At 42.7% G+C, this 22,750-nt stretch overlaps 1 long non-coding RNA gene across 1 annotated transcript in view; it reads left to right on the forward strand.

Annotated features, from left to right (window-relative positions):
• The window catches only part of LOC145395723 (uncharacterized), a 110,667-nt gene that overhangs the window by 16,000 nt on the left and 71,917 nt on the right, over positions 1 to 22,750 (forward strand). The window contains exons 2-3 of the long non-coding RNA XR_013896661.1: positions 10,179 to 10,262; positions 20,974 to 21,053. This is a non-coding gene — a long non-coding RNA (uncharacterized LOC145395723). The remainder of the gene's footprint in view (positions 1 to 10,178; positions 10,263 to 20,973; positions 21,054 to 22,750) is intronic.

Raw genomic sequence — 22,750 nt, forward strand, 5'->3', positions numbered from 1 at the left:
ATTTTACCTAACTCTTTGTTTTGAACCTGGAACTTTACGGGACAGTAGTGATTTTTAGTATTCTCACTTAAAGTGTACATTATCTTTCTCTGTTCCGTAACATAAATTTGGCGACCTCATATCAGGATATTCAGGATATTATCACAAGGATATTGTTTGATATTTTGTGACTGTTACTTATTAATTATGTCTACTATTACTACACTTGATGAAGCCAAGGACTTTTTGTCAAATGTGCAAACAGTGTGTGATATAGAAAACAGAACAAAGAATGAACTTAAGCTTGTTGCTCAACAATTGGGAATTGTTGTTCGCTCTCATCATTCTAAAGATCAAATTGTTGACATGATTAATGAAAGCTTGTTTAATGTAACTCCTCCAAATGAGCAAACGCAGATTGAATTAGCTAAGTTACAGCTAGCCCTGCAGGAGGCTCGTGTTAAGGAAGCTGAATTTCACGCACAAGTCGAACTTGCTAGGATTCAGGCAGACCATGAGTATCGCATGAAACAATGTGGAACTGGATCATCTAGCTCTGATGATTTTGATGTGGCTAAAAATGTTAAACTTGTCCCTCCTTTTAATGAATCTGATTTAACAAAGTATTTTCAGTTGTTTGAGAGGGTAGCTACAGGTTTTAATTGGCCTAAGGAGTATTGGCCAGTACTCCTTCAAACTGTTCTCACCGGTAAAGCTCAAGTAACTTATGCATCTTTGCCTCAGGATCAATGTGATAATTATGATGTAGTTAAGAGCTTGATTCTCAAGGCCTATGAGCTTGTTCCTGAAGCCTATAGAGTAAAATTTAGGACAACTTACAAGCAAGATAAGCAATCCCATGTTGAGTATGCAAAAATCAAAGAAGATCTGTTAGAGCAGTGGTTAAATTCTAAGAATGTGGATTCTGATTTTGGTAAATTTAAGCAGATGATTTTGCTGGAGGATTTCAAAAGGTGTATTAGTAAATATGTAAGCCTATATCTTGATGAGAAAAGAATAGATAATTTGTCTGATGCTGCAGTTTTAGCTGATGAGTATGTTCTCACTCACAAGAGATATTCTAGAGAAAAAGGGAAAGCTGAGAGTAAGTACGTTGCCTCTACTCAGAGTACAGGTAACAGGAAAGAGAATAAAGATGATGTTTCTCAGGAAGTAAATACCAGCTCCACCTCTAGATTTCAGAAAAGTAAATGTACTTATTGTAGTAAGCTTGGTCATACTACGGAGAGATGTTTCAGGAGACAGCGTGATGTGAACAAAAAGGAGTCTTTAAATATTCAGTCAATTGGTCTAGTGTCCACTCTTGAGAGTTCCCAGAATTCTTTAACTGAGTTAACTGAACCTGCTTTGAGGGGTAACTTAAATTCTCATGATGGAGCTCCTCTTTTGAGCAGTAACGTGGGTGACACTCTCAAGAGTTAATGTGCTAATTTCCTGTCTGATGGTTTTGTCAGTCCTCTGGACAGTAATGACAGGAAATCAGTTCAAATATATCGTGATACAGGTGCATGCCAATCCCTTATGCTGACCAGTGTTCTAGGCTCTAATGTTAATTCCTCTGATGAGACTGTAATCTTACAAGGTGTAGGGAATAATTACTTCTCTGTCCCTCTGTGCAGAGTGAATTTAGAGTCTGGTTTTGTTAATGGTTCCGTTATGGTTGGGTTGGTTGAGACACTCCCAATGTCAGGTGTAACTTTCTTACTTGGAAATGATATTGGTGGAAGTCAAGTGTGTCCAGCTCCTCAGTTGTCTAGTGAGCCAGTGGCTGCGTCCCAGGATTGTGATGTCCCTGATGTGTTCCCTGCATGTGCTGTCACTAGGGCTAAGTCTAAAGTTACTGGTGATTTAGAGGATAATGATGATGATGATGTTATCCTAGCTGACACTTTTCTTGCTAATTTGGACCACTCACCAGATGAGGCAGTACCCCGTAGTGTTGATAATTTGTCTCGTCAAGAGTTGGTTGAGTTGCAGGTTGCTGACCCTGAGTTGAAAGGTCTAGCTAACTCTGCTTACAGTGAAGAAGAGTCAGCCGGTGCTTCTACTTGTTATTATGTAAAGTCAGGAGTATTTATGAGGAAGTGGAGACCCCCAACAGCATCAGCCGACTGTGAATGGGAGGTTGTACATCAAGTTGTCATCCCTCGTGTTTGTAGGCAGGATATCATTAGAGTGGCTCATGATTCCAGTTTGGCAGGACACCTTGGAGTGAGGAAGACTGTGGCACGCATTTTGAAACACTTCTACTGGCCAGGTATCTTCAGGGATGTTTCCTGGTATTGTAAGTCTTGTCACACCTGTCAAGTTGTGGGGAAGTGTAATCAGACCGAAAAGGTTGCACCTCTAGTTCCCATTCCTCCTTTTGAGGCGCCTTTCACCCGTGTGTTGGTGGATATTGTGGGCCCTCTTCCTAAGACTTCTTCAGGATTTTCTTATGTGTTGACCATGATTGATATGGCTACTCGTTATCCTGAAGCCATTCCACTTAGAAATATCTCAGCAAAGAACGTGGTTAAGGAAATGCTAGGGTTCTTCACAAAGTTTGGTCTGCCCAAGGAGGTACAGTCAGACCGGGGAAGTAATTTCATGTCAAACGTTTTCAAGCAGTCTCTGAAAGAGTTGGGCATCACCCAGATCACGTCTTCAGCTTACCATCCCCAGACCCAAGGAGCTTTGGAGAGATATCATCAAATACTCAAATCGATGCTCAAGAAATACTGTTTGGAACATCAGAAAGACTGGGATAAAAGTCTTCCATTCGTTGTGTTTGCTGCAAGAGAATCTCCAAATGAATCACTGGGCTTCTCACCTTTTGAACTACTGTTTGGCCATGAAGTAAGAGGACCCCTTAAGTTACTCAAGGAATGCTGGCTGTCAGAGGAAGATGACGTCAACCTGCTGGAGTATGTGATGAAGTTCAAAGAACGGCTGTCCACTGCTTTACAGCTGGCGAGAGAGAATTTAGGAGCTGCTCAGGAGAAGATGAAGACTTGGTATGATAAGAAGTCCAGGTTGCGCCACTTTCAGCCAGGAGATCAGGTTTTGATTCTGCTACCAGTTCATGGGCAACCTCTTCAAGCCAAGTTTAGTGGTCCTTATTTCGTGGAGAAGAAACTCAGTGATGTCAACTATGTCATCGCCACACCAGATCGTAGAAAGAGCAAGCAACTATGTCACATCAACATGCTAAAGTTATATCACAGGCGGGACGAAAATAATCCAGTCTGCACTGTAGCTGTTCCACCCGAGTCTGCAAGTGAAGCTCTCCCATGCAGTATGAGCCTGAGTGATAGTTTGGGGAAGAATCCTGATATCATGAATGATCTCCAGACTAAGCTTTCTCATCTACCACCCAAGGAAAGGCAGGAGTTTTCGGCATTACTGCAGGAGTACCCGCAAGTGTTCCGTGCCACTCCAGGAAGAACCACTGTGTTGATGCATGATGTCGATGTTGGAGACGTAAAGCCAATTAAATTGCCTCCTTGCCGTGTGAACCCAGTGAAAGTTCCTCTCATCCAGAAGGAGCTTGGCTACCTGTTGGACCACAAGATGATTGAGCCCTGTCAGAGCGAGTGGAGTTCTCCTGTCACTCTGGTCCCTGAGCCAGGTGGGTCACAGAGGCTTTGCATTGACTACAGACGTGTTAATCAGATAACCAAAACAGACACTTACCCTCTCCCTCGTGTGGAAGATTGCATAGACAAGATCGGAAAGGCTAGGTACATAAGTAAGTTTGATTTGTTAAAGGGATACTGGCAAGTACCTATGACTGAACGTGCTAGGGAGATCTCATGTTTTGTAACATTAGGAAAGACATTTGCATGTTCTGTAATGCCATGTACAGATTGTTTTAGTCATAAGAAATTTCCTTTGTAAATTTCTTTTTTCTTTGTGGGGAGGTGTTACATAGCCTATGATTTCATCATCCTTTGTGTAATTTTTAACGCACAGTATGCTGCATGTTTGATCACGAGCGTGTTCTGCCTCAGTCCCCCCCTTCTACCGTTATAGTAGAGTAAGTCGTCCTTTCTGTTATTCAGTGCGGGATTGTCGACCGTTTGTCCCCATCGCTTCATTTGCGCGTCCTTATTACAAGTTGTATCAGGCTCTGCTGGCCCCTATATAATGAGCTCAGTCTCTGCATCATTGCCACTTAGATCTGCTCCTCATTTTGTTCACATCTCTGTCCTCCCCTGTACAGATATTATTATTGTGAGTGCTCAAGAAGTCTCCAACCATCTAGCAGCTGTGTGTAATTTGAGTATAACTGTTGTTGCATTTTTTCTTGTACTGTATAGCATAAGTTTAATTTGTAGGCCTAGTGAAGTTTTTGTAATTCGTGTGGGGTTCTTTGTCAGTCATTTTTGATAATAGTTTGTATCTGTAATTATTTATCTGGCATTCACTGAGTATTATCTGGTATCTCATTTTATCAGGGCTGACTTAGATAAATTTACTCTTGCTAATTTCGTGTTAATAGAGGCTATTGCAGTTAACCATATATTTAACCTGTTTTTGCCATTACATTATCCTTATGAGTCCTGAATGTTTTATTGTTAGTTTGAGCATTAAACTTTGACTTGTAATTTTACCTAACTCTTTGTTTTGAACCTGGAACTTTACGGGACAGTAGTGATTTTTAGTATTCTCACTTAAAGTGTACATTATCTTTCTCTGTTCCGTAACAATATATATATATATATATATATATAGAACTGGTTTACAGAGCAAGATTCCGGAGCCGTGTACGGGCTCGAGGCGAATCCCTCCAGCAGCTGGCTCATGACCTGGAGAGTATGGCATGCAAGGCGTACCCTGGGGCAGCACCTAACCTGTTGGCTATTCTTGATAATGCATAGTTGAAAGTGCAAGTGAAGCAGGCACACCCCAGATGCATGTAAGAAGCACTAGCCAGGGGTCTAGAATTTAAGTCCTACGTCAGGTCCAGTACATCCACTTTTCAGGCCAGTCATAGTGCAGGATTCTAGGCTTTAGGGGCAAATACGAGAAGTGAAAAATTTGAAGGGAGTTACCGGTACTGTGAAAAGCAGAGGACTGCTACAAGTGGAAGAGGAAACAGAAGACCAGAGGAGGTTGTTGCTTCTGCAGGAAGCCAGGACACAAGAATGACAACTGTTACAATGAAAGAAGGTGCAAGAATAGAGCAGTGCAAAGAAACTACAATTGTAACAAAAGTATGTTTAATATGTAGTAAGGTGGGACACTTCAGTTCTGAGTGTCCGAAGAAGAAAAAGGAGGATAAGAAAAAGGCTGGAGAAGACCAGAAAGAAGTGAAGAACTAGTGGAGGCTGGTTTTAACGGGCAACCACCAGCCGGTTTTTCCCAAGTAGCCCCACCACCGAGAAAATGCAAGAGAACTGCAATCGACAGTGTGCGAATAGACGGAAGAATACTGGGAAGGAAGTGTTCCCTGGTGATTGCTTTGGCCTCAGAGCAGATTTTTGTGAGGCCTGATGTGTTACATCAACAGTATCTGAGTCATCAGAACAACTGGGTGGCATAACTGGGCACCGTGCAGAACTGAGAACTGGACGTCCGGATTGAAGTGGCAGGGCAAGAGGCCATGCTTTTAGTCTATGTAGCTGAGATGGAGGATCCTTGCCTTCTTGGTCTGGACTATCTGATGTCCATGGGATGTGAGCTAGACTTCTGTTTCATGAAGCTGAAAGTTTGAGGAAAGTTGGTTCCTGTCACTGCAGTAAGACGTACCAGTTCTGGTGGTGAGGTGAGGGCACTCCATACCTCAGTGATACCCCCAAGGTCAGAACTACTGCTTCAGTGTAAGGTGAGTGGCTCTATTGACAGCTGTACTGAGGTAGTGAAGCCTGATATACAGTGGAAGACAAAGGCCGGAGTGATGGTGGGGAAAACTTTGGTGGAAACAGGTGCAGGTGAAGTGCTGGTTATAGTGGCCAATTTCCCCCCGTGAGCCACAGTAGCTCAAGGAGAAAGAAACTCTGGGACTGTGCCAAGCCGTTGTTCCTGAATGTCATCAGAAGAAGGCCTGTAAAAGGAGTGTTGTCAAAGAAGATGCGTATCTGCCAGACCACTTGCAAGACCTATTTTCAAGGAGTTGCCAATGCCTGGATGGCTCACAAGTGCTGAAGTTGAGGCAGCTGCTGACGAAGTTTGCTGATGTCATCTCCAACGGAGACCTAGACCTGGGCTGCACTGATCTGGTGGAGAATAATACAGACACCAGGGATCACCACCTGATGAAACAGCCAGCACTGAAGATGGCGCCAGCCCAACAGCAAGAAATGGAGAAGGTAATGGAGAATCTCCAAAGTCAAGCAGTCCTTGGGTATCAGCAGTGGTTCTGGTAAGGAAAAAGGATGACTCAGTAAGGTGCTGTGTAGATTATCAAGCCCAGAATGATGTGACAGTGAAGGACGCATACCCATTGCCAAGAACTGATGACACCCAGGATGCTCTGTCAGGTGTCACGTGGTTCTCCATTCTAGAGATGAAAGCAGGATATCATCAGGTCAAGGTTGCACAGAAGGACAAGGAAAAAACAACCGTTTCGTATGGGCTGGGTTTATGGCATTTAAGGTGGTGACTTTTGTTCTGTGCAATGCCCCAGCTACTTTTGACCATATAACGGATTGTGTACTGGAAGACCTGCACTGTCAGATGGCCCTCATCTATCTGGATGATGTAATTATGTTTGGACAGACTTTCAGCCAGGAATTAGAGAAGTTGAAAGAGGTGTTCAACAGGATCCGAGCGGTGCACCTAAAGCTGAACCCCAAGAAGTGCTACTTGTTCCAGAAGGAAGTGAAGTACCTGGGAAACATTGTAGGCAAGGGTGGCATCTGTAGTTATCCAGAGAAGGTGGCAGCTGTGAAAAACTGGCTGGTTCCAACTTGTGTGAAGGAGCTACGAAACATCCTGGGTTTGTGAACCTACTATCGGAGTTTTGCCAAGGACTTTGCAACAATAGCTGCACCTCTGCACAAGCAGCTGAGGAAGAGGCAGAAGTTTACATGGACTGCAATGACTCAGAAAGCCTTCGGCAAACTCAAGCATGCATTGGCAAGCTCTCCAGTATTGCCGTACCCTGATCAGAGTCTGCCATTTATCTTGGACAGTGACGCTAGAGAGCATGGTATTGATGGAGTTCTGTCACAGAAGAAGAATGACAAGGAGTATGTGGTGGCATATTGCAGCAAGAAATTCAGCCCACCAGGGCGGAACTACTGTGTGACCCATACGGAGTTCATTGCAGTGATGAAGAGCTTTGATTTCTTCCATCTCTACTTGTATGGGTCCTACTTCATCATCAGGACAGACCATGCGGCACTCAAGTGGCTGAAGATGTTAAAAAATCCGGAAGGACAACTGGCATGCCGGCTCGGGATGCTGGAGCAGCACAGTTATGAGTTGCAGCACCGTCCTGGGCGGGTACATGGCAATGCTGACAGCCTGAGTCGGCAGCCTCATGACCCAGAGTACCGGCAGTGTAGTAAAAAAGAAGATCATAACAAGAAATGCACCTGTACTGCAGTGATAGGGCCAGTGCCAGAGGCAGAAGACCTGAAAAGGGTGCAGATGGAGGATGCAGATTTACAACCAGTGCTAAAGTGGCTGCAGCAGAGAACAGTGCAACCATCTTGAGAAAAGGTTTCTAGATTCAGACCTGCAACCAAGAGCTATTGGAATCAGTGGGACCTTCATCGTTTGAAGAACGGACTACTGGAGCGTCAGAGGCAGACACGCGATGGCATCAGCAAGAACAGACAACTGGTCTTTCTGAAGAAACTGAGGTCTGGCATCTTGAATGAGTCTCATAACCAGATCACTAGTGGGCACCCAGGAGTGAAGAAAACTCTTAAGTCGGCTGCAACAGAGGCTCTACTGGACTGGAATGCATCAGGATGTTGAAGAGTGGTGTCAGGCCTGTGATGTATGTTGTGCCATGAAGTGACCCATGAGATATGGTTGCGCCCATCTCCAACTGTACCAAGTGGGTGCACTGATGGAAAAAGTAGCGGTGGACATTCCTGGACCTCTGCCTCTCACTGAAAGAGGAAACCGTTATATATGTGTCACCATGGACTACTTCACAAAGTGGCCAGAAACCTATGCCATCCCTGATCAAGAGGCTGCAACTGTTGCTCAGTTGTTGATTGACCACTTCTTCTGTCATTTTGGGATGCCACAAGGGCTACATTCAGACCAGGGTAGAAACTTCGAGTCTCCTGTGTTTCGTGAGTGCTGCAGGTTACTGGGAATCAAGAAGACCAGGATGACCCCACTAAGGCGACAGTCAGATGGGATGGTGAAGAAATTCAACTGGACCCTGGGACAAGAACTGGCTAAGTACTGCAGAGGGACAAACAGAATGGGACCAGAAATTACCTGCGCTGCAAACGGCATATCGATCTGCATCCCATGAGTCTACCGGCTACACACCTGCAAAACTGATGTTGGGCCACTAGTTACGTTTACCCATTGACTTGTTAATGGGATGACAACCTGGTGAGGAGCTGCCTACAGACACCTGCAGCTATGCGAATCATGTACAGGAAAGGCTGGCTGAGGTATATCATCAAGTGCAAGGAGCCCTTAAGTTTTCAGGAGAGGTGATGAAGTGCAAGTATGATGCCAAGGCAAGAGAGGTGAACGTCAAGGATGGGGACCAAGTTTGGTAATTGTCAGCAGGAGAAGGGAGAGTCACTGAAGCTGCAGAACCCATGGGACGGGCCTTTCACTGTGTTGGACCGCCTATCAGACGTAATGTACCAGTTTCAGGGAGGGAGAAAATCTCGCCCAAATGTGGTACACGAGAATCGTCTGTTGCAGTACCATGGGCCCGGACAGTATAGCTGGGACGTCTCTGAGGACTCGTGCTCACCTGTAGCTGAAGATGTTAAGGAGAACCAGTTAGCTGAAGTACAAGAGGATGGTGACAGCTTTCCCAGAGAAGAAGTGCATCAGGAAGGGGACTAAGACCTTCCAGGAGGAGTGACTGTGTGGAGGAGCAAGGATGTCATCGGAAGCGGCATAGGAGAAGACCTAACAAGTTGAAGGATTATGCTGTGTATAAGTAAATGTTTACCTTGAATTAAGGATTATGTTTGTATCCATTGTGTAGTTCTGTCGGGACGCCAAAAGAACTAGGGAGGAGGGAGGGTTGAGAAGCAGGATTTTCTAGAAGCTGCTCACTGTTTCTTGTAGATTTGTTGCAAGTCATAGTTGCTAGTTAGCCTGCTGTTTGTGAGTGTAGATATTTTGTAAATTGTACATTAATTTTAATGTTCTTTTTCTCTATGATGTTTTATTTATGTGGTTGTTTGTTAAATTATGTAATTAAATAATTTAAAGTGTTATGCAGTGTAAGAAAATTTCGGCATGTTTTGGATGTCTCCGAGTTGGTAAATGTTGTAACCATTGCTTTGTCGGGAATACACAAGAACTGTGGAGAAGTGTAAAACACTCTAGAATACAGGAAGCTTATATAAGGATGGGGAAGAGACTAGAGAAGGCTCATTCAGTTTCAGTTCAGTTTGAGTATAGTTCAGTGTCAGTGCAGTGAAGTTTGTGTATTTTCGGTACTTGTGAAAATAGAGAAGTGTTGTTGGCAAACAGTGATGTGTTATTGCAGTTTGTGTATCTTTGGTGCTTTTGAAAATAGTGAAGTGAAGTTGGGAAGCATTAAGTGTAATTGTTTGGAAAATAAAGGTAGTGAACTTAAGAAGCCAGTGTTTATTAACAACGCCTCAGCTGGTCTTGTTGCACACTGAAAGGCTGCCTCTAGGAAGAACAACTCATTGGGCAAAGTCCTTCCTATACTGTACTTCTGTTGTAGCCTGTGCCAGTGTGGGACGGGGACATAAAAATAATGTATTTAACAAATAATTTATATTATTCTTTGGAGTAACTTATGATTCGTAAGCTGATCACAGCACGTTCATTCTGGCCTTACCAGATCAGTGACCCATTTGATTCAATCTGTGACCAAAGACAGTTGGAATGGAGGGCTGAACTGACAAAAAAACTAAGAAGCCCACTCCTACCTCATAACAAATACTCATAACAATGTAACCACGACTCTTTATTCAAGTTATCTGTATGAGTTGCATAGTTCCGTCAGATGAAAACAGTACGACTGTATTGAGTAATATAAAAAATACATTTTCTTGTTACAGCAAATTTATGCGAGACACGGGAATGTGAGTTATGTGTCATGGACCTGAATCCACTGTTCTTCGAAAACAATACTGCACTTGGAGGTAAGACAGTCGCACCCTTCAGTACATTATACTTCACCCAACTTAACTGCCTGCAGATTTCTCTTATTATTATAGCATACTTAACGCAGCTCAATGGCAGTTTATGACAGTACCGAGGCCAACACATTATCCATAACACCTCTTTGTGACAAGCACCATATTCTAGTGTTAATTTATCTTTACACTCGATATTTATGGTTAGGAGATGGTAGGTTTTGGCTAAGACAAAGTGAATCGAGTATAATGAAGTATTGATATTGCAGGTTGTCCATTGCTCCTTCCCTATTGATTTATAATGAAGTATTGATATTGCAGGTTATGTCCACTGCTCCTTCCCTATTGATATAAAATGAAGTATTGATATTGCAGGTTATGTCCATTGCTCCTTCCCTATTGATTTATAATGAAGTATTGATATAGCAGGTCATGTCCATTGCTCCTTCCCTATTGATATATAATGAAGTATTGATATTGCAGGTCATGTTCATCGCTCTTCCCTATTGATATATAATGAAGTATTGATATTGCAGGTTATGTCCATTGCTCCTTCCCTATTGATTTTTCTTCCTCTCATCATCTTTCTCATTTCTTCTCTTCCCGCATCTCATGTCATCCATCATACCATCATTACCCACTGGAAGGGCAATTGGAACAGAGAAGACCAATATTGCCCAAGTAGCAATGTTTATTAGCCTATGTTATTTTAACTTTAGATTTATTTTTAAGCCCATTTCAGGTAGCTCAGCGGTAGGAAAAGGCAATATTATGGTTCTTCATTCATTTCACAGCATTTCTTTAAGACTCTCCACTTTCTAGCATTAGTGTAACATAACTCAGTATTCAATGTGGTTAAGTGGTAATGTTAGGCCAGGTTAGAGTAAAAGGAGTACAGCATAGGAATGGCATTGCCGTAAGAGTGGAACCACCTTTACTTTCGATGGTGTAAGAACCCTGTTATTTCTCCCAGCATGCACGCGGTTCAGCCCTGTTGTTCCATGGCGTATCTAATTTTATGCTTGAGAGGAGGTGGTGGCCGAGTCGGTAGAGGAGGTTCTGCTGCCCCAACGGACGAGTCTTCGAGTCCCGGCTGAGGCAGGGAACAGTTTACGGATCCGAATTTCGTTAAATCATACTTTACTATCCTACCGTAAAATTCGCCGACAGGTCAGGAAATTATCCCCATTAATAACAGTACACCCGATATGTCTGAGGCAGCCCTAGTATGTACTAAATATGGACGGTGAGTGTTAGCGCCGATGTGGTGACAGGCAGTGATGCATGAGACGTAAGAGGACTGCCAGGACTTAGGAAACGGGCTTTTAAACCTATGCCCAGAGCTGAACACATAAATAAACGGAGCCCTCTTGTACCAAAAGGGTCAGTGAAGGCTACATCTAACTCTGTCCTGTTCGAAAAGCCTCTCCTAAGCTGTGTACATCGTAAGAAAGTATCAAGAATATATCATGAACCATGGCAGTGGTTCATAATAGGCATCGCCCAGGAATTTGCTGAAAACTCTAATAGAACATTCACCTAAAAACCATGTTAGAAAGCAAAACTATTCTTGAAACAACATCCAGGGGGTTACTTTTCAATAGTTTAGGTCAGCCAAGCATTGATAATGTGGAAGTGTTATAAGAAAGTTTGGTACATTCAAAATTTGCCAGTTTGTTCATATTCTTCTTCTTCTTATTATTATTATTATTGTTTCACAGATCTACAAGAAAATCTGGTATTTCGGGATAAAAACTAGCCATTCGTACTTAATGGGGCACTGCGCGTGTCCATGACCTACTTCAAAATACCTACTGGAATGATGATCACCCACCTTCCGGCTACACAGAGATTCGTCTACGTCATTCCAAGCACGTGAGAAGTCATTCACGTACGGAACTGCCGTCAAGTATCAATAGTGCATCACTAGCAGCATGACTATACTAAATTTTACATTGTACGGTTTCTCTCCTTCTGTCTGTGCCTTAACCCGCCCCGTCCCGACCACTTTTTCACCACTGGTACCCCCCAATCCCGACCATTTTTCGACCCTTTTTTTTTTTGCTAAAACTTTCGCTTTTGGTCAGAAACAATGGTCAGTGGCAAAGAAATTGTTCCCCGGGGTCCATAATTACCCTAACCAGGTATGCCTTGGTCCCACCTGGCCCCGTGTTCTCCGTAGGCGGTCTGAGCCTCTAACGTTTTCTATGGTATTATAAGTCTGGGAAACCAATGAAAGTAAGTAGATATGTATTTATTACAAACATAAAAACATGTGATAAAAGAGTATATTGGATTTTATACAAAAATAGAGCAGAAATAAGCATTGTACCATCGTGTGAAACGAGCAAAATTGGGCAACTTGGTCACGATGAATCGCTAACATTCGAAAATCATGATACATATCATTTTTTTTTACTTACATAATACTTCTACAATAACATTATACCATTTTACATTTTATTGAATTGTTTTAACGTATTCACAGGCCTTTTGGTAACATTTAGCGTAATGTTAGCGCTTATTTACGTAGTGAGTGAACTCGCTGTGACTGTTGTTTCAACTCGTATTGTATTTTTTCTACTTACATAATACTTTTCTAATAACATTATACACTTTTAAACTTTATAGAACTGTTTTGAGATAATTTCAGGCCTTACATAAATATATAGCGAAATAATAGCGCATAATAACACACACGGTGAAGTCGCTATGACTACTATTTCAACTTACAACCTATTTTTGTACTTATATAATAATTCTCCACTAACATTGCACATGTTTACACTTGATATAATTGATATCACATAATTTCAGAACTTACGATGCAACTGAGCGTCATATTAGCACGTACTTACACAGGGAGTGTTATCGCGATATCATTTGTTTCATCTTACACTAGTATTCAACTTATAAAATACCTTACTACTAACATTACAACAAATTCCACTTTATATAATTCCTATCACATACTTACTGACCAGAATGTGGGTGTACTCGTGACAACAATTATTACAACTTACACTATTGTTCAACTTATACGTTTTATTCATGCTAACATTACACCCGTTTCCACTTTATATTCTTGCTATCACATATTTACTGACCAGAGTGTTATACTGAGCGTCATATTTTCGCAGATTTACACAGTGGGTGTACTCATGACATCAATTATTACAACTTACACTATTTTTCAACTTATACGTTTTATTCATGCTAACATTACACCCGTTCCCACTTTATATTCTTGCTATCACATATTTACTGACCAGAGTGTTATACTGAGCGTCATATTTTCGCAGATTTATACAGTGGGTGTAGTTTTCATATCACTTCGTTCAACTTACACTATTTCTCAACTTATACATTACTTTCCTGCAAACATTACACCCGTTTCAAGTTTATATAAGACTTGGCACATACTGACTGGCTTTACCATTATACTGAGCGTCATATCGCCATCCCACACAGTTTCAGTAGTGTAGGAAGTTATGGTACTCTCTGAAACATGGCTGAAGTCACAACGCAACATTGGTGGTGGCGGGGGAGGTGGAGAGCAGCGCCTTTCATCACTCGCACTTCTCTTCCCTCTCCCTTTTCCTTTACCCTTTCCCTTCCCTTTCCTTCCTTTCCCCACATCCTGGGGCTGTGTGGAGGAAGTTTGGGAATATTGTATGGCGAAAGACGTGCTGGGGAGTGGCTCCACCTCCTCTCCTCTAGGCCTACGTGCACCACGTGCTCGTGCTGCCTCCCTCACACCACTTCCCTTTCACCCCGCACTTCCACCACACCACTTTCGCCTTCCCCAGACAAAACACTAGGCCATACTTTATTTGCCTTCTCGCCCCACCTTCTGATCCTCGGGGTGAGATTTTTTCCTTCCCCAACCACGAGGCAACATCACGTCCTAAGCTGCCGTCATCGTCATCGTCCTCATCCTCGTCCTCATCAAAATCTCTCTCTAGGGGATGGAGAGAGGTCCATGCAGGTGTTTTGGGTGCAGGCTGGCCTTCCCTTGCCTTACGATACGTGACATACCGCTTTTTCTGGGGCGAAGGGACCTCCTCATCACTGCTTGTTATTTCCTCCTCAGGCTGCACATAACCTCGATCCACCACATCATCATCAAGTGGAGAATCACTATCTCCAGTGAAGACATCCAGGGCAGATTGTATTTCGTCGTCTGAGAGACCTTTACGCGCCATGTCTGACCTGGGTCACTGCTAACAGGTGAGTGACCGAGACAAGGGCGAGCGCAGGTCACGCGGGGTCTGGGATGCTGCCCGCCTGGGGGCAGGTAGGAGAGGCTTGGGTACGTGGGCGAATCGAAAATCTCGCGCGAATTTTGAAAATTGTGGAAATTATGAACCTCGCAATTGCAGGACGTTGAAGTACGTCAACGGGATTGGCAGTGACATAACGTGAGGACGTGGAAGTACGTCGACGGGACACCGCGGGTTAATCTCTAGCTCCCTTTCTGGTCGTTCTATAGCCGCTGTCGTAGACAGCCATCGTTCTTCTCCTAGTTCTATTAACAGTGGTGTTCCTCAGGGCTCTGTCTTATCACCAACTCTCTTCCTTTTATTCATCAATGACCTTCTAAGCTATACATCTAACCCTATCCACTCATACGCTGATGACTCCACTCTTCACCTTTCCATTCGATTCCCGCAACGTCCATTTCAGCAGTTACTTCAGCACACAAGGGATGAGGCTATGGCACACCTAATGTCAGGCTTGGCTTGTATCTCTGACTAGGGTAAAAATAATCTGGTTGTTTTTAATGCATCAAAGACTCAGTTTTTACACTTATCAACCCGACAAAATCTTCCACAGGTATACCCACTGTTTAATCAAATTCAGTTTAATCCTACATCATCCTTGAACATGTTTGGGGTTTCATTTACTCAGAACTTATCTTGGAAAGATCGTATTGCATCTCTTGTAAAATCTGCTTCCAAGAGATTAGGTGTGCTAAGTCAACTCAGTTCCTTCTTTATCCCTGCTCAATTGTTGACTCTATACAGGGGTTTTATCTCCCCCTGTGTGGAGTACAACTCTCATGTGTGGGGAGGCTCCCCACATACAGGTCTTCTCAATAGGGTGGAGTCAGAGGTTTTTCGTCTCATTAACTCTCCTTCTCTAACTGGCTCCCTTCAGCCTCTGTCTCTTCGCTGCACTATTGCATCTTTATCTCTTTTTTATCGCTACTTCAATGGTCACTGCTCCTCTGAACTGTCTGCATCCATTCCTCCATCTCTACAATGGGCGCGTAGCACCCGTCTAGCAGCAAACTCTCATCCCTTTTCTGTCCAACTCTCTAAAGCAAGAGTTAAGCGTTACTCCCAGTCCTTCATTTATGCAACAGGTCAACTCTGGAACTGTCTCCCTCTGTCTGTATTTCCTGCTTCCTATGATCTCCAGTATTTCAAACGCAGTGTGTCCAGGCATCTCGAAATTATCGGATCTTGAATTTGGCTCTCTCGTATTTTGTTTTTCTCTTGGAAGGAACAATAATTGCGGGCTTGTGGCCTTTGGTTCGTTTTTCCTCACATTTAAAAAAAACTACGTTATGACTGGCTGCAAAACTCTAGCTAGTAGATTACTTTCGCGCGCAATGAAGCACTATTGTGGGAAAGGGTCTTTGCATAATTAGCACTCACCGGTGCGATTTTACACAGTTACATTAATTTTTAACTCAAGGCTTTATTTAGCATTTTTAGTTCATCCCTGAAGTCCCAGCAGGCTTGTGTGTTGACGTCACATGAGACAGTGAAAAGCTCGGGTTTGTGCTTTGCATTCTAACGTGAAGTGATCACTTTGTTATATCGTGGCCATTTCGTAAAGCGGACTAACGCCAAACTTGGATCAGTTTTTTCAACGTTATTGGAATTCACCGTGACAGTATCCATCTCACGAATCAACTGAAGGGGGGCACAGAGGAGGGGGAAGAGGAAGAGATGGAGGAGGGGGTCAGGGAAGAGACAGAGGAAGGGGACGAAGAGAGCATGGAGGAGGCAACTAATGTAGTGATGTTGCATGTTCAGTTTCACACACACACAAAAAAAAACACTATTATGCAAATCAGTCGTGCAATGCACACAACAGGAGATTTTGATTCTGTCTTGTAATCCGTCTGAATATATAAGGCTCCAGATTTTACTCAATTCAACTTATTGAATATTATTTTTCTTTAATCAGTTTGCAAAATATAGAGATTCTGGAACAACCAATGTCCACTCTAAGAGGCCTCACAACTATAATAAACAAAATGAAGACCAGAATTTTAAATAAAAAACAATAATCAGTGTGTGCAAAGCCACAAAACCACAACAATGAAAATTAGTAGAAAATGCAAAATGTTTAGTGTCATAACATAAAAGCTTTATTGGTACTTGAAACGCAAAAATTTTTATTGTTTAATTCATAAATGGATTATAAAAAAGTAAGCAAACTAGGTAAGAAAATGGTAATTTAAAAATGGGGAATTGTGAGAGCTGAAAAAAGTTAAGTAACAAGGAAGGGTCACCGAGGAGCATGCAAAACCAGCAGGGATTGAAGTAACGTTGATAATGTAAACCCACAAATCCCTCTTGACTCTTTACAATCTGTTAAAACCAGAGTCAAAGGAAATTGTGGGTTTAAATTGTCAACGTTACTTGAATTCTTGCTAGTTTTGCATGCTCTCCAGCGATCCTTCCTTGTTTGTTTACTATTTTTAGCGATCCCTACTCTCCATTTTTAAATTACTAATTTTTAATTTACCTAGTAAAAATATGTCATCGGGGTTAAAGGATTCATCTTTGTGGATTCACTCCATTAGCTTTACACTCAAGGTATGTTTTTCACTTTCCTCTCTGACATACTGTATTCTATGAACGAGAATCATCTATCGCCAGAGGAACATGGTAACAACACAGGAGTAAAGTATGAAAATGCAGCTTCTTTTGCAGATAATGGATTTTATATGTCAGTTTAGCTTTATTACCTTCAATTATCTGCAAATATCTTTTCAAAATATTTTCACATGCAAATATATTTTTCTTATCAATATTTTTCCCATTCAGTCACTGGACGTCTTTCTTCATTGTATTCTGGCCAACTCCTGACTATTTTATTCAGCTCAGGATGGACTCTTTACATTGCAGGGGTTAGAAACAGCATAAGTGCAGACATTCAGGATGTGAGGCCTTACCTAAGTTTAATAAAATAGTTTGAAGGTTGGGAGAGTTTTTAAAAAGAGAGTCACCTGAATTCAAAGAGTTAAAGATTGACTTTGCGGTAAAACATAAATATTAAAATTGTGCACTTAAGTCGATCTGTTTGTAATTAGGTTAGCAACCAAACAGCTTTATCCTGCTGTGCTTTATTCTGAAATTTTTGCTCTTAAGACCAGACCAGTTTGTGATATCCACATTTCTATCCAACTGTGTGTCATTCTGTTATTTTTGTATATAAGACCAGACAGCTTTGTGATATCCATATTTCCATCGTGGTGTGCCTCATTCTGAAATTCATGATGATGATGCTTTGGTACACGATTGCTCGCTTTGCTCATTTCACAGGCTTCTTTAGCCAAAGTACTTTGTGTATTACTTCCATCGTTTGGCCCTGTGTTTCTCAAACTTTTCATTTCATTCCCCACTTGTGAGGATCTTCCATCTCTCCTTCAGTTTTGTCTCAAGTCCCTCACAAATGATTATGAAAAAAAAAAAGATAAGTGTTTTGGTCCTCTCCATTTATTTTAATGCTTACAGCTTTCAATCAGAATGCATATTTGTTACATATCGATGGGATGGATGACACTGTTTGCTTTCAGTAAGTCGACTGATTCGAAGTTGAGTCACTGACAATGCACATTTCATATCTGAGGCCACATCCAACCGGTATTGGATTTTAAATTTTATGTGCAGAAGGGAAGAAAAACAGATTCACATACATATGTTGTGGAAAATGTCAAGAGGACTGTAAGTGCGATTTCACAGACACATTGGTTTGCGACTTCCAGTAGCCCGTCATAGGTCACCTAACATCTTGCCATGGCCTACCTAGCGCCATGGTTCCCAGTTTGATAACAAGTGGCTTAGCCCAACGACAGTCTTACCCATTCAGGCAGACATTACGCCATCCTACGGGCACTCAATGTATTACATGCACGGGGAAGTTGAGGCACAAAAACCTATGTGATATACAGCTTGAAAAGAGGTGCTGAATCATAGAGAGTATGTAAACAGCTGCAGGGCAGAGATCATGCCAAATCAGCCCTTAGGCAATTGCTGCTTTAATTACTGACTCTAATGAGATCCAGGGCCGCATCTTTAATACAGTGCATTCGTACAACAAGTCCTTCAAGCTAAGTTGAGTCCCCGGTCATATATATATATATATATATATATATATGGCTTTATGGAAACCGCCCACGATGAGAGGCAGTAGGCCAACGATGACTTAAAGCTAAACACACAGCAAAGAGTCACTGGGCACAAGACGGTCAGGTATGGGGCCAGGCGTGAAGGCAGCTGTAACAAATGCTCGTAGATTGGCTAGACAGACCTTCTACCCCCTGACAATCAGAATGGGTTGAATCCCCTCACTCAGGTCGGCTGCCCGGAGCAGATTGTAGAAGATACAGAGAGTCGTGGCTCCAAGCTGGTATTACCAGGTGTGGGGGTCGAGTGTCAGGAGGTGACGTTAGGTGGCCACATCTAGCCGATCCTTAGTTTTATGGTAGGAGAGCAAGATAGGCTGCTCTTCTCTACCTGAGGAGGGGAGGACTCATCAACCCCCTCCACGAGCTAGGAGCCTGTCAATGCATCCTCGGCCATGGAGACGGAGTCAGAAGAGTCCCGGCCCTCCTCGGTCACTGACGGTGGTTGGTGCACATCGGCAGCAGTCCTGATTGTGGCCATGTCTCAGTGATAGATTGGGAAGTCGTCCTATTGAGGGAAGCCTCAGGCCGTAGCCTCTTCTGTGTTGTGCGGTGGTCGGGAGGTTCCAGCTGCTGGGCCCAATGCTCTCGGTGGCGAGGGGCAGAACGTACATCATGAGGGAAGCACTCGGGGATGACAAGGTGAGGCAGCCCACACTCCTAAAAGATCTTGAGGAGGAGAACACACAAAGCCCCCTTATCATCCCCACAAAAAGCCTCCGCCATCGCGATGCACATTTCCACGATGGTGCTTATCTCCAGAGGACTTCCATGACCCCTGGCCCGGCGTCCCCAGGCTGCAAGATGTCGCCGTGCATGTGCAGAACCCTGCATGCCAACAACTCCCGACACATTAACGTCCCAAGCCTCAGGACCCTTAGGAGTCCCGAAAAGACTAAACTCCACCATCCCCAATGGAGCATTGGAGGTGCCATGGATTAGGTTTAATGACAGCCTGGTGGTGCATGAAAACATCAACACCAGTATCCTGGCGCTTGATGAGGCCGTTCCCCACCCCCCACATTACAAACCACAGTCCCCCTGATCTTCGTCTGGGCTAGTAGTGACTGTGGTCTACTGTTTGCCCCTCCTCAGTGGGTCGCAGGCCTTAGCAGGTGATGTGGCCTTCATCGTAGCTCAATCTACTCTCCTTCTCTCTCTCTCTCTCTCTCTCTCTCTCTCTCGATCTCATACATTGATGTCCCCAGTATTAGTTTATGTGCTTCGACTGACAGTCAGCAGGTGGTGGGTGCTGATGTGTTATGTAGCAAGACATTACCTATCTGCAGTTCGTGGTATTCTGTTGGTAGAGGTAGCGTACTCTCCCTGTTAGTATAAATGTTATAAATAGGTTTAGCTACTTGTAGTATTAGGCTTATGTGTAGGGTAGCGATTTGTTTGGTAAGTTTATTAATAACAGGTTCTTCAGTCAGGTGTATTTTTCTCTCAAACTCATTTAGTGAAGAAACTTTAAATATATTCTACCTATCTATCTATCTATCTATTGATCGATCGATCGATCGATAGATAGATAGATAAAATTGCCTTAATGACCTGGGCCTCTGGCCTGAAGGTCGATGAAAAAAAAATAAAAGGGGGGGGGGAGGTGGGAGGGGGAAGATCACGCCAGCTTGCATTCACTTAGTTTATTAGACACATGGGGCAGTAGATGTACAAATACCTAAGTGATACATAGCTTGAAAGGAGAAGCTGAATTCATAAGGAGTATATGAACAGGTGCAGACGATACACAACCTGTAACGAACTTCACACCACCTTCCAAATATTGTCACCCATTCCTCCGCAAACACCATTTTTCATACCAACTGTAGCTGCTTGCGATTAGCATCTTAGAAATACCATAATGTGTCTTGTTGATCCTTTTCTGGCTAGTCTGGTGGAGTTTTGCAAGAAAGAGAAATGAGGGATTAATAGAGATGACATAAATATTGGACAATGTATCTTCCCACGGTTCGGACAACTCTAGTATTATATTCCAGCTAAGGCCAGACCATTTTATTCAGCCGAAGGTGAGTCATATGGGCATGAGAGCAGTGATGATGCCATTAACTCTCGAGGACGGGATAGCTTTGGTGTTTTACTTAACACCAGATCCTTTTATTCAGCCGTTAATAAGTCAGACAACACTGAGAATATTATCATTATCACCACTAACCCTCTCATTGTCGGGACAACTCCAGTATTATCTTGCACCTAGCATCAGACTCATTTATTGAGACTCAGAAGAACCTGAGTGTTAAAACTGTCTGTCACTCTTCTACTTTGCAGACTGTATGAGTAACGCCGCCCAGACCTGCGAGAAAAACTGCGTCTCATTCATTAAAGAATGTGGCAAAACAGTGCCTGAGGTGAGTGTCATGCAGAGTCACAGTCACAAAACGATAAATGTTAAGCATTTTTGCATGGAGGGAAGTGTTACGTATAGCCAGAGTTAAAAGGCTGTGAAATAATTGTTTATGCCGCGGTAAAAGCCATGCAAAGCCGGAGATATAAGACTGTGAAGTTTAATTTTCCTTCGCTGCACCCACGTCCGTCGGTTATTTCAGTGTGCTCTATGACATTACATCCCCAAACTAGGGAGGTCTTCCCTAAAAAATTACTTCTTAAACGTGTCTTACATGGGGTTTCAATATTGTCCCGTAAGTAATTTCTCCAATCGTGACGAGCGATCTTCAGCCTGGGTTAGCTCCCATTCCCAGTGGTGCCAAGGCAGCTAAGGAGGCCTAAACCACACCTCCCTAAGGTATGCTGCTTTTCAAGATTTCAGTGGCTTTTTAGGTTAGGTTAAGTTTGGAATGAATATCGATTCTCGGTGTGTCCGGGAGGACTTTGCCCCGAAATAAAACAAGGTTAGGTTTAGCTTGTTTTGGTAGGTTAAGTTAGAATCGGATGGGGTTTTAATATACCATGATCAACTTGGTTTTTATTCCGTATCTAACTTATGACTCATGTGGGGGGGGGGTAAGAGTCATTTACAACAAGATTAAGTTTCATAATTAATGAAATTAAGTAAAAAATCTGTATTTTTAAAATAAAAAGTGAGAATCGGAAGAAAAATTCAACTAAGAGCAGCTTACCTTAGGAAGAAGGTGTAGTTTAGGCATCTTCAGCTGCCTTGACACCATTGCGATTGGAAGTATCACAGGCTTAAGGTCGTCTGTCTAGATCGGAAAAATTACTTACGGGACGGTATAGAAACCCCCATAAAGACTCAGTTGGGACGTAAATGCCATAGGAAAAACCTACTAATTCGGGGAGATATAATGCCATAGAGCACACTGAAATAATTCATGGATTGGGGTGCGACAAAGGAAAAATTTCCAATTGTAAAATGTTATTATGCCAGAAGTAAGTGTCATGCAGAACCAGGGTTAAAAGACTGAAACGTTAAGTTATTATGATAAACATTTCAGTTCCAAACTATGAAAGTCAGTGTAAGAGTATAGATTCAATAAGAAGGTTTGTAGGAGTAGTAAAGGGTACCGTTAATATGCATGTATGAAACTGATGCTTTAGAATGATAATTGTCACCTTCATACACACACACACACACACGCACACACACGCACACACGCACATCTTATCCTTCTCGAGAGTAAAATCGCAAAACAGTGGTTGAAATAATTAGAGATTTTTTTTCCTAATTATGATACAGATCGCATAACAAAATCCTGGTTATAAATTAATAAACAGTATTTAGCGGAGTGCAGTTTAAATGATTAAAGTTCTTTCAGGAGATATAAACACTGGAAGATGTGTGACTGTATACTGTCACGAATCTATTTCACAGCAGTTACTAATTCCAGAGTCGTCTAATTATAACTCTAACACAGTTTGCGGGTACTTTCATCTTATGAATGAAAGGCTGAGAACACAGGGCCTGCTGTCAACGCAAGGTGTTACCCAGTGTGCCTTCGCCATGCCTTTGGTACGGATTCACCACACAATCTCTATTACAGGTTTCATTGTCGGTTTAACCCGTCACGTCCCGAGGTTTTCCACACCTCCGACATCCCCCAGTCCAGAGCTATTTTGGAAAAAAAAT

The sequence above is a fragment of the Coenobita brevimanus genome, chromosome 33 (genome assembly GCF_032717465.1).
Source record: "Coenobita brevimanus isolate Jiangsu-jjx chromosome 33, ASM3271746v2, whole genome shotgun sequence".
Lineage (NCBI taxonomy): Eukaryota > Metazoa > Arthropoda > Malacostraca > Decapoda > Coenobitidae > Coenobita > Coenobita brevimanus.